This window comes from Hermetia illucens, chromosome 1 (assembly GCF_905115235.1).
Source record: "Hermetia illucens chromosome 1, iHerIll2.2.curated.20191125, whole genome shotgun sequence".
NCBI classification, from domain to species: domain Eukaryota; kingdom Metazoa; phylum Arthropoda; class Insecta; order Diptera; family Stratiomyidae; genus Hermetia; species Hermetia illucens.
Window position 1 is genome coordinate 60423695 of NC_051849.1, and position 12486 is coordinate 60436180.

Consider the following 12486-nt stretch of genomic DNA (forward strand, 5'->3'; position numbering starts at 1 on the left):
AGACGTGCCATAAAAAGTAAACAGAAAGTCGACGTCATAGAACGAAATGATAGTAAATTTTCTAAAAATAAACCACATTAATAAATTAATTTGTCACTAGAAAACGATTGCACAAGTCCGTTGATTATATGGAGTGGTGTGGGCAAACAGAATTCTATCAGATATCGATAGCTCGGAGCTAGCTGGAGAGATGGAAGTCAACACACAAATGTGATGAGTAACACATTCACACAGGGCTGTTGAGTTCCACGTTCTATCTCGCCACTCTAGCGAGCTGGTTTCACGTCTAACCAGTTGAATTATTTATAAAATTGTCGCAACATTTTATAGTTTATTGCATGCGCTTCGGAGTTCACTCAAAAGTTGTCGAGCAAGTGAAAATTGCATCGAAAATGTAGAGAACAAATATGAATCAACGGGTCGAAGACTTTTGCTCCGTAAACGAAATTAAGTCTATAACGTTCGTAGTAGCGAAAACGGCAAACAGAGACGTGCTTAATAACGTATATTTACAGAAGCTAAAGCGAGTTTACATTAATATCTATTAAAAGACTCCGAGTACTACCGCCTATGTATATCCTCCGTAAACAGCATATTTGCTAATCTCGTCTGCAAATGCTCGTAGGCATTATGGATCAAATACCTAAACAGTCTGACATCAAATATCTGTCAGCAATCTGATTCATCAAATCTGCTCATCCTATCCTGTGTCAACAATAATGTCATCTTTGTTTGCTAGACGTTGAGTCATTTATCCCCATGTCAAATATCCGAGCGCTACTGCTACTTACTTACATTACCAACATGACCTTTCCAATGACGATATGTCACGGAGGAATTTCACTTCTATTGAAGGGACAAGATTTCTTTTCGTCTCGAATTGACGATGCCAACGTTTTTCACAATTGACTCTTGACAACAGAGCAAACGAAAAATGTAGGGTGAAATACCAGACAACGACGAACTGAAGCTGATTTGATAGAGTAGAAAATGGATTTCTCCTTCTGAATGGCGAACGGTGAAAGTTGAAAATGTAATTACGGAGCCCATATACACACTCATTTTATATTACAGCCCCTGAATGACTTCATGTGAATAGACCAGGCTGAAAGCTTTCGAAGGAGAACATAGTATAGAAAAAATATCTTAACGATTTCCAGCCACACTATTGAGATTTATAGTTAATGGTCTTTCAACCCTGTTGGAATGGACAAAATTTTCCTTACAAGAAAAATTGGTTCAATTTATTATGTATTATGCATAATGTTTAAGACGCCAAGGATACTATAGGTTGAAACTGAAATAAACTACTGTCAAGCTGTTGACTTTGCTCCTGCTATGTGACTTTTTCCCCCGCTATGATCTAAATGGCCACAATAACCGCTTGAGTTCAGAGAGGGCGGAAAAAGTTGAAGGAACTTGAAATTCGCTATTCCTCTACCCTACTTGATTGAAAGATATTCATATTGTTCAGACAATCGTATCTTTCAAGGGAGGTTTGTATTGGCTCAAAAGTCGACACCAGCGCCCACAGGGTATCGGACACTTTTGCGTTAATGACAAGAACGGTACTTTGCTTAACGATCAACGAGCTACGACGGATAGATGACGGGAATACTTCGAGCATATTTTAATGAAAGAATTTGTTGATCCTCCACTTCCACAAGCATTGCCGACATTTACATCAATTCCAGCTGTCAGGGCCACTAATGTCGAAGAAGCAATAAAACGAATGAAATCGCGAAAGCAACGGGACGCATCTGAGTAGTGCAAATCGAAGAGCTGGGACTGTAGTCCAGTGAATTCTTCAATCGGGGTATTGAGGAAGACAAAACATCATCTGGCTGGCAAGAAAGCACGACCGTTCCAATGTGGAAAAAGAAAGGTATCTGAAATAATAAAAAACTTGTTGTATCTGCAGACTTGTTAGCACTGATGAAGGGAACAAGTGGTTCCCGAAATATCAGTATCTGCAAGAATAAATATCTACACCAACGAAAAAGAAACAACAAGTTTTTAAGGTTTTGTGTAAACAAAAAAACTTATTAAAATCGGTTTACTGTCTGTCTGTCCGTCACACGCATTTTTCTCTCGATTCGCACCGCATATAGTGAGTTACATCCTTTTACGTCGAATTTAAGGGGGGGGGTCCCCATACATGCAAAAGGGGGGTGTACATTTTTTTTTCATCAAATATAGTCATGTGGGGTATCAAATTAAAGGTTAGTACTTTTCGAAGCTGGTCTTAGTTTTAACATTTGTTGAAAAAGTGGGGAGTGCGAGGGGCTGAAAGTGATCATTTTTTAATGAACCCATTCTCAGAAACTACCCAACCGAAAAATCTAAAAACAATCAAGGGGCTGCCACTGTATAGTGTCTAGACTCCGAAATACCCTACATACCGATACCTGTTCAAATAAAGTTAATAATAGTACATTACTATAATTTTAGTAATTGAAAGGAAATCCCCCCCCCCTTAAGTTCACCCTAGAATCACAAAATTTTGCAGCAATGTAGATTACATCATAGAGCATGATCCTGCTAAATTTGGGGAAAATCGCACTATTACTAACAAACTTATACTAGGTCAAAACTGTCGCTCCTCTGCAAATTCAAGACTATGAATGTCAATATCACTTGAAAGTGGATATTTTCACATAATATATGCATATTTTACGGGCTACATGCTAATGGGACAAATGCACACTCAAAACTCTTTATAAAAGAAATACACAAAACCTTTCGTATCTGAAGCATCTAGCTTCCGGTTTCCCGACTTGTTTATTATTTCAGATGATTAATCGTTGGAAACACCGCATAATTACATTCAACGAAAGGTAGTCCAGCTAGGTGTTCAAATTTCCGACCGATCCGGTTGCTGCCCCATACCATAAAGATCTCTGAATGCATTTTTGACAACCGTACTCGCGAAATCGCTTAAATAACCGTGAATCAATCCGAGTTTATCAAGAACTGCGGAACTACTGACGCAATATATGCTGCGCGGTTATCCATGACGAGACACGGTGAGAAGCATCGCCCCCTTTGCATTGCATTTCTGGATCTCGAGAACCAAAAACCCATCTGGTATTTCGTTAGGAGTTGGGGAGTCCTAAGTCCGTATCCACTTAATGCCGGGTCGGACCAAATAGAGAGCGACTCATCAGACACTGCCTCACCTCTGCACTAGGAGCAGCGTGACCGAAGCGGCTCGCAGATGTTATACGCTACCTTTTATAATTCTGGTATGTTCTGCGGCAACACCTAGTGCCAGAAGAACTCGGGCCCAGGTTGTTTTCCTAGTGTCTCATAGCAAAGTGATCTCAAGCAGCTTGTTTTAAAATGGAATGATCGCCTCACGCAACACAATCTCAGATTAAATCTGAATAAAATACAATTTTTGTTTGTTTGATTCCACGTGGCGTGGCGTTCTTTGTGATCGACTTATCAACGAACATCTCAAATCGAAAAGGCGAAAATGTTGCGTTGGACACATGATCACATCCGAAATGAGTAGGGTCACGTAATTCGCACTAACGAAAATTCACTTGCCAAGATTGCTCTGAACATCAAAGTCGATGGGAAACGACCAAAACGCTGGCCGAAACAATGATAGCCTGATACGCTAGATGATGATTTGAAAGTTTGCGAATGTATCCATATCAGACTTTTGACAGAGCAAAATTGAATAACCGATCAAGACGAGTCGACCCCGCTTCTGAACTGGAAAAAAGCTGAAGAAAAAGAAGAAGAATCGTATTTTTCGAGTAAATGGTTGAGGTAAATCTTATAGCAGTTTTAAGGATACCATGTACACACTTCCGCACATTTCCCGCTACTGGGTTAGTGAATTTAGCGCCTCGTTGGGCCTAGGCAAAATTGTAAAAATCATTAAGAACTAGTTAAAAGAAACTTTTAACTTTACAAAAATTATCACATCTGAAGTACGCAGCGTTCTCTAAATCTGTCCTTAGGTTGTTTTTCCTCAACTTGAATCCTGATCTGAATTATATCCTCTTTTTGGCGACTAAATCATCGTGGTGGACTCTGAGCAATTCTCATCTCGATTCTTCCGGATTACAACTTCACCTCATCTCGATATCCGTCACGCTTCACGCGAACTCTTCAGTAAGCTTATTTCGCAGAAATTCAGTGACTCCCAAGTCTCTCTCGTCTATCTTATCGACAGTAGTGAGTAGATCAAGCGGGGTTCTACCAATACTGATATTGTAAATTGAATTCAAAGTCTTCTCAACAACATAATATTTTATGATGCCCTAACTTCATGATTACCTTATTCGACGTGCTAGGTGGTATAAAATCACATAAATTTTGTAAAGCCGTCAATCTGTCCTAAATTTCTGACTAACGAATTGCGTCCTTCTTCCTGCACGTTCACCTTTCTTTTGACCAACAAATATCGGAAGCAATGAGAGGTCTGTTACTCTATTTTGTCTCCGCCTCTTGAATGCAAAATTTTCGATTAATTTCATCTTCGGTACGTATGACGGCCTGATGGTCTTTTTCGCATAAATCCGCACTGCATAGGCTCGCGGTATGAACAATGTTTCTTGGCCATCTAAAAGGGTGGAAACAACGTCTCAAAGAAAGAAATCTATACACTTCTTGGTTCTTAGAATATCGCTGATTCCTCTGATTACCTCGTTTTCTGAGTTCGTTCAATTCGAGCAGCTTTCCGTGAACAAACCTTACCTTCGTCTTTACGCACACATTCATAAGCTTTGTCACACCCTTTGCTTCCACGATTATGGAATATTTTCTTGAAATTAGTGGAGAAGTTACTAACCTTCGTTGGTGAAATGTCATCGAACCTTATGCTGAATTCTGCTATAAGCAAATTCATAATTTCGAAGTTTTTCTTTAAACCCTTTAAGGGTGCTGGCCTACATAATGCACTACACGACAACTATGGTTAAGCATGAAGACCCAGAATGCAATAAAATTTGTGTGTTGGAGGAATACGAAGACACGAAGAGAGAACTATACCTTGTAAAATCAATAAAAAGAACTCTATTAGCTAACTATTAATATAAATGAGATCCAACACGATTGATGCGTTCGATTATACCGTTCAATGGAAGTGACAACAGCAGAGGAGAGGACTCAAACATTCCTCTCACCCACCCTCTCCGAATCAATGCCAATGTAGAAGAACAAATAGTATATGGCCTCTCTTTGTAATGACCGGGTGGAGAGCCTGATGTTCCTTAATGGTTTCCAAGATTATTTTAAGTAGTATACTGACGATAGTAGGAAACATGCAAATATCTCGCCAGTTATCGAACTCAAAACGGGTGCTCTTCTTTGGAATCTCAACGATCATCCCCTTCTTCCACGCAATGGGATAGATCTCAGATTCCCAGGATTTTCAAATGAGTGCAGAGACGTCAGGGACTGGAAAAAACAGTTCTGCGGACACATTGTCAAGACCAACTTTACTCCGTTCGAGCATTTTGATGGGGAAAACAATGTTTTTTCTGTTAGGAGAGGCAGTCCGCAGCCGCACGTTACGGTGGTTTGTCATATCATCCACAAAAGGTGGAACTTCCCCGTATATTATAGTATTCAGAATCGTGGTGCTCCTTAAACCTCTATGGTTAGTCATCATCGTGGAAAAGTCTACCGATAACCTTCCTCACAAAATTTTTTACCACCTCCAAGCTCTTTCGTCCAATATGGGTTAAAAAAGTCGCTGCAGTTTGTGATAGCTTCTGTTTCCCTTACCACCATTGTATGTGGTATATTTTCTTTTGTCACAACGTACGCCACGATACATTTCTCGTGTTGTAACCCGGTAACGGAGTAACCGGTCGAGCCAATGAACAGAGCTCATCAATTCGCATTCACGTTTCCGCACCTTTTGCGACGTGGTCGACCAATTCACCCGCACTAGCCTTAAAGGTACTTTTGATGGCGTTTCAGTTCTTTTCACTGTTCTCCGACGCATTGTTCAGAATTTGTCTCGTTGGCACAAGAAGAGAGTTTTCTCAGCCGGATTGCGGAGATTCCTCATACTGAATTTGGGGGCCCGCGTCGGTTCCCAAGTCATAAGAACGCGCCTTGCAGCAGCCGTCAACAAAAGTCCAATATCGAGTTCGCGTCTGATAGCACTAGGCTTCAAGAGTATAGAAGCACAGTACCGCAAGAAAAAGAGAAGCACTCTCGATGGCCAGTTTATATCACCTGAATTCTCGCACAAGTTCGAGAAAGCAAGCATTCTTGGGTGCCTCAATACCGTTGCGCACATTCCAGAGACCAATCACGGGCGTAACCGTGATTTCAGTGCTTAGCTGCGTGCCGTGATCACAAAATAATGCCCACAAACAATCGAAAATCTGATGGAACCACGTTGGGATAATGCTTAAAAGGGAAGCTGAAAACGCAAACTTCTGACCGAAAACGATGGACAGCGGTGGTATTTACGTCGCATTAGATATGACAATTCCCCATTTTGCCCTGATTATCATAGTGAATATAAAGTCTGAGAGCACCTAATTTTCATATTTCCAAGATTTGCTACGGAGAGGGATCAGCTTGAACTATCCTTAAAGACATCTTTACATGTGTAGGGTCCGGATAGCTAACTAGTTAGAGCACAAGGTTGTCGTACGAAAGGTCACGGTTCAAATCTCACTGGTAGCATCGGGATTTTTATCATGATTTAAAGTCCCAGTACCCAGTACCAGTCGGCTCAGCTGTGAATGAGTCAAATCAAGGTAATAATCTCGGGCGAGCGCAATGCTGACCACATTGCCTCCTATAGAGAACTGTAGTATACCGTTACTGTCTTGAATGAAGTTCTCTAACGCACTTCAAGGACCTGATCGAATTGGATTGTTACGCCAACGATTATTATTACATGTGTAGTAAGTAGAAATATATGCTTTTCTCAGAAGGAGCTTCGAAGAATAGAGCGCATAGAGCGATAAGCAGGGAATGTGTGCTAGACCAACGGCATCAAATAAAGTGGGCGGCCACCATGACAGGGGAAAAGCGAAAGCAATCGAATGGTACCAGCCCACGCATTTTTCTGAGTTCATTGGAGGACGCGGCGAAGTCTAAACAAATCCCGGCAACAAGGCGTTCTCAGTCCTCCCCGTTTCCAGCAGCAGGTGAAATTAACAGGAGCAAAGTCCACGCCCACTACAACTTACGGCTATAGGCAAGTAGATGTAAGTCTTGGCTTACGTAGGACTTTTTCGTGGCGCTTCGTTTTAACGACATCGATGTCACCATATTAGGCGCAAACTTCCTGCATTACTATGGGCTGCTGGTGGATATGCAGCGTAGATAGAACCCATAAACTTAGATCGTCAGGGCAAATTTCAATTTGCGCAAACAACATTTTTTCCGACCTCCATTTTCTCGATGTGTCCTCTACCACCCCAGAAGCTAGCTGTTCACGGAAATAGTTTGAACAACTACATAAGCAAGATATATGCACACCTTCCAAAGGTAGTTGGTTGGTTGAAAAGTGCAGATCTAGATTCTAGGCCAAAGTGCAAGCGATCGCGAACTTTCCTTTGACAAAGACGGTCAAAGACCTTAGAAGATTCTTGAATATGGTAAACTTCTATCGTCGTTTCCTGTCCAAAACCACTCACGACGGCGTCTACGATCGTAAATTACTTGCCAGGTATCTGAGCATCAAGTATTTTCCCTTGAAGGCAGACCGTCCACCGGGTTCACAAAGCTCGCCACTTAGCCCACATCAGCTAGTTTACATCCAACATTTAACATGTATCTGGTAAAGACAACTTAATCGCTGATGCTTCGTGTCGGATCTCCGAGATCAACATCCCAGCCCCGGTTGATTTTTCCGCAATCACTGTGGCCTAGAAGGATGGCGCAGTTCTTCAAAGCCTGCAGTCGGACTCCATATACAAGTTTAAAAAATTCTCCATCTTGGACTCACCTTCCTGTATCTGCTGCGAGATCTCCGAAAAAGGACCTAAACTATACATAGCTTTCCGTAAGGAAATGTTTCGCTCGGGGCACGATATTGCGGACCTCAACAATCGGACAACAAACCGGTTAGTCTCCAATAATATTTCTGGCCAACCATGAACAAGGACGTGAATACTGGGTCAGGAAGTGCATCGCATGCCAAAAGTGAAGTAGGTGTATTCCCGGAGTCAACAAAGTGTGTCCACACCACACATCTCGACATTGTAGGCCCTTTGCAAGACTCGAAAAATTACAAGTATTACCTAACGATCATTGATCGGTTGACGCGATAGCTTGAGGTCATACCTGTGAAGGACATTACAACACAGGCATGTACTTGGCCTTCTGCCGAGAGTGGAATCCGCACTCTGTTGTGCTGACCTTAATCATGCCAGGCCAGGAAATGCCGTTATAATCTACTCTCTTTTCAGAGTTTGGAAAGCTCCTTAGATTCAACCGCGAGCGGACAACCGCATACCATCCCGAGTCCAATGGGATGCTAGAGGCGCGAGACGAATCGTTCTACTTGGCCCCCGTCCAGCTGTCCGCAAGGAGCTTTTTCATTCCTGTCTGTTCATCGAAGTTACTATTTTCAATTAAAATAAAAAATAATATTGTCAATTTCTCTAAAAATATTTTGCTGGAAAACCAAATCCGCCAGAGAATAGAAGGCTGGGACTTTATATTATCGAATTTACTTTTATCTGCTTTAGTAGATTTCTTCGCGAAGCAGCGATGTTTTTATTTTTATTTCACAGAAAAGCTTCATTGAAAACAATGAAATTGATTGTGCTATTACAATTCAACTGACCTTTCGTCCCGCCAATCTTCTAGGAGACCCAGTTGTTTCTCGACACGGTCCAACTGAGCTGGATTGGCATTCAATAGTTTAAAGGACAGAATCATCGCACTTTCATACTGTTGGTAGTACATGCCAAGAAATTCCTGAAATAAAACCTACCCCTAAAACCACTAGAACACCGCATGCATGCATATGTTTTCCAAATCATCTCATAAAACCCCGAAACAAGGGGATTTCTATGACGAACCAAAATCAAGCCAAAATTCGCCCCCAATTGTCGCTATCTGCATACTATCGCTGGCAAACAAAACACAGGTTGGTCGGGCATTAGCTCCGCTCCTAATTTCACTTTCGCAAATATGGTGAATAGCTTATCGCCGCCCGAGATAACCGTTAGATAACATCCCGCGGCACTAGCCCTATCGTTATCAGATAAACTCATGTAATTTTATCAAATCTCGAACGAAATCCCAGAGACTGGCTACATAAAATGTTAATTTATGTGAGCTGCAGGAAAATATTGACTTTCTGTACTTTTCATCTAGAAGCGTAGGGAGTCACTGTTCCACCATATCCTGCACGAATTCCATCCTAAAAAATCTGTCTGCAAATCGAGTCGAGACGAATGTCATTTAAATTTTGTTGGGATTTCTCCACTGGTCAAATACGTGGGCAAGGAAAGCTGTTCGAGCTCATTAAATAATGTTGTGGCGAGGAATTCGGAATGAAGGAGCAGCTCAATGGTGTTGGAGCACAAAGGCGAAGCAGGCCAGAAACCAATCACGGCAATTGGAATTAGTTATTGAAGACTCCATTACATCCTTGACAGGATCTGAGAAACGACCAAGGCAGGTTGTGCACTACCGACGCTAAGAAATGCGAATTCGCCTGTTCATCGACCAGCGGAGTGGTCGTCCTGCCGCGCACAGCTCCTTCTCAGGAGCCACCGTCCTTGCCTTGGCAACCCTCAACCACTCAGCTCCACCGTAACAACAAACAACCCATAATGTCGGACAATTTCAACGATTATTACTACTGAAAACTTTTAGGCCGTCAAAACCAGACACCGACAAAAATCGACCACCACCTGAGGAGTTTGGGTGTTGCTACGGTAAGGGTTCGGGGCAACAGGGCATGTCGAGTGAGGAAGGATTCGAGGCAGCTCTAACGACGGAAAGTTCAATTGCTTGAGGAGCTCGAGCCGTGAAGGGAAAGGTTGGAAATGTGATGATAACCATGGAACGGTGGGTGGAAGTCGAACTGCTCACCTGTTCTTGGAGAGCGGTGAACAGGTGAAAGGCACGAGTGTGGAAGCCGATTCGCAACAAGGACGAAGCGCGCGTGCGGCCCGCATGAGCGACAAGGCAAGGAACAGCGAGCCATGGGCAGTTACTTATCAGAAAGCACACGACCGGGTTCCTGGCTCTGCATCTCCCGAGTCCTGTTGAACTTGTAATGGGACACCGGGACTGTAAATTAGGTTACAGAGGGGCGGGCAGGCGCTCAGTGCATGGGACGTCTCGCAGTCGGGATTGTGCCGGATGTGAAGCAGCAAGGACAGGTCCGGGTCGGGAGGGATGGGGGCGGAAGGCCGTTTGCACGCAACCCCAAGCCTGCTATTAAGCAGAAATGCCTTCGCCTAGGGATCGGCATGTGCGAGGACAGAGCCGAGAAGCCGGAGTCAATTCAATCTTGCTTCATCTTCCAGCCTAACTTAATGGACTATAAGCGAATTTCGACAAGGAATTGTACTTACTCGAATTTGCTGGCTCTTCCGCTTCTGAAAAACTCACCAAGGCGACCGTTTTCGCTCGCGGGGCAAACGCTTGGCTGCTGCAAATGTGATTCGCTTTCCACGCACGATCACGGGAAATGCACTTTTCTTATCAGCAGCAACGGAACCGCAGATTTTCACCTTTTCCCGCTCGCACGTTCAATTTTTCCACGCACACACACGTTCACTGAATATTTGAAGAAAGTAAAGCACGTCGACTGGGGCGAAGTAATTTGCCCGAAGGACACGAGCAGCGGCGGAATCGCTTCTTTTCACTGCACTTTCACTGCTCCACGGCGCGACTGGCCACGATCCTGAGCCAGCAGATCTTTCACAAAGTGTATTGGACACAACGGGCTATCTGCGTGAAAATCCTTGGTCCGCGCAAGTTTCCACTGTCGTGCACGTAACGGAAACGGTTTTCACGACCCAGCGAGACACGGCGAAAAGAATCGTCGGCGGAAGTGGAAATCTCTTCCTAATTGGTTTCCGATCAGAATCCCGTCGACATCACGGGACCAACAGAACTGGCAAAAGTCCCTGGCAGGAGCGGATTGCGTAGGGGAGTCACGGGTTCCAAGCACTCGGCGGCTGGCAGAAAACGTTTCGCTTCAAGCTGCGTTCGTCGGCAGGCGAAGTGCGGGCGCGAGTGAGCGAGCGCTAAACGGGCGACAGTTTCGCGACAGCCAAATCCAATTGGAAAAATGCACTGACACACAGCACCTCGATAAGGCTGCAATCAATCGGTGGCGCTCGACTCCGAAATCGAAAAAATCGATTTTCTTCGAAATGCTGAGTGGAAACGGATACTAGCTGCACTCCCAGCCAATGCTCGCGCTCCTGGCTATCGATTTTATGCAAAATGACAATTGATTAGCGCAAAAAGCAGACGGCGGATCAGAAAAATCGCGACACGACGAACCGGACTCGCTGAACGTCTGCTGTCTCCACTTCAAACAAATATGGCGCTGCACGGCAGTGCGATTGCGAGCCGAATTGGAAGTGGAGCTGGAATGCCTTCCAGTGGGATCCAGGCTGCTTGTCAGTGGTCGGCGGCCGCTGATAATACCTTTCCATTGATTCTGAATTTTGCAACCGTTCATTGCATGGGGGACTTGCACGATGAATTGTGGATTTTTAGTGGAATGCAAATGCCATGGAATTTAATTTCTCATTTGGTTTGAATATGAACTAAATGTCAAATTCTTAATCATTTTCAGATATTTATTGCTTTCCACAGTTCTTTTGAAACGGAACGAAATTATTAAGCACAACACTAAACTTTTGAGAATTTGAAAATTTACGATAAATTTTGATTGAACAAATTATCTTCTTTAAGGCATTGAATGTATCCCAGTATGTTCAATGCACGCCTACTCCCTGGGGTTCCCCCTTATTAAAAAGATTCAAAATAACGTGAAATTATTACTTTAGAAAAGAATAATGTTTTTCCAGAACGAATACTCCTACCTTAACTGGGATTTTTGTTTCTCGTTGTCAATGTTTGGCAGAAAGCAAAAGAGAGTTTTTCAAAAACAACACAATTTTTTTTCGACAATTACTTTTTCTTGAAAATAGTCTTCTTGCACATTGGTACCATACATTACACTATCAATAAGCATGTCGAATTAGTTTTTAAGCCGTTCTGTAGGAATGTCCTTCAGAATCGCGATCGACGCTTTTTGTATGGTGCATGGCGCTTTCCTTTGAGTGCCAAATGTGGTTTTCCGAGGAGGTAAAAGTCGGAAGTGCTAAATCAGTAGAAAACGACGATGTGGCTGACGATTGAAATGTGAGTCTTAAATCAGTGATAAGTGTCGAGCCGTTTTTACGGTATTGCGTATTCACTCGGCGAATACGCGACAATAAACGCTTCAATACATCAAGATAATACGGACCATTGATCGTTTGATTTTGTAGCAAGAGCTCTATGTGGCTTACG

The 12486-nt window shown here is 43.1% G+C and overlaps 1 protein-coding gene across 1 annotated transcript in view; it reads right to left on the minus strand.

The window, feature by feature from the left end:
* LOC119656007 (cAMP-dependent protein kinase type II regulatory subunit) overlaps positions 1 to 11865 on the minus strand; it is a 265746-nt gene extending 253881 nt beyond the window's left edge. Inside the window, exon 1 of the mRNA XM_038062278.1 lies at positions 10527 to 11865. The gene's annotated coding sequence lies outside the window, so the exon portion shown is untranslated. The remainder of the gene's footprint in view (positions 1 to 10526) is intronic.
* Positions 11866 to 12486: the final 621 nt, after the last annotated feature.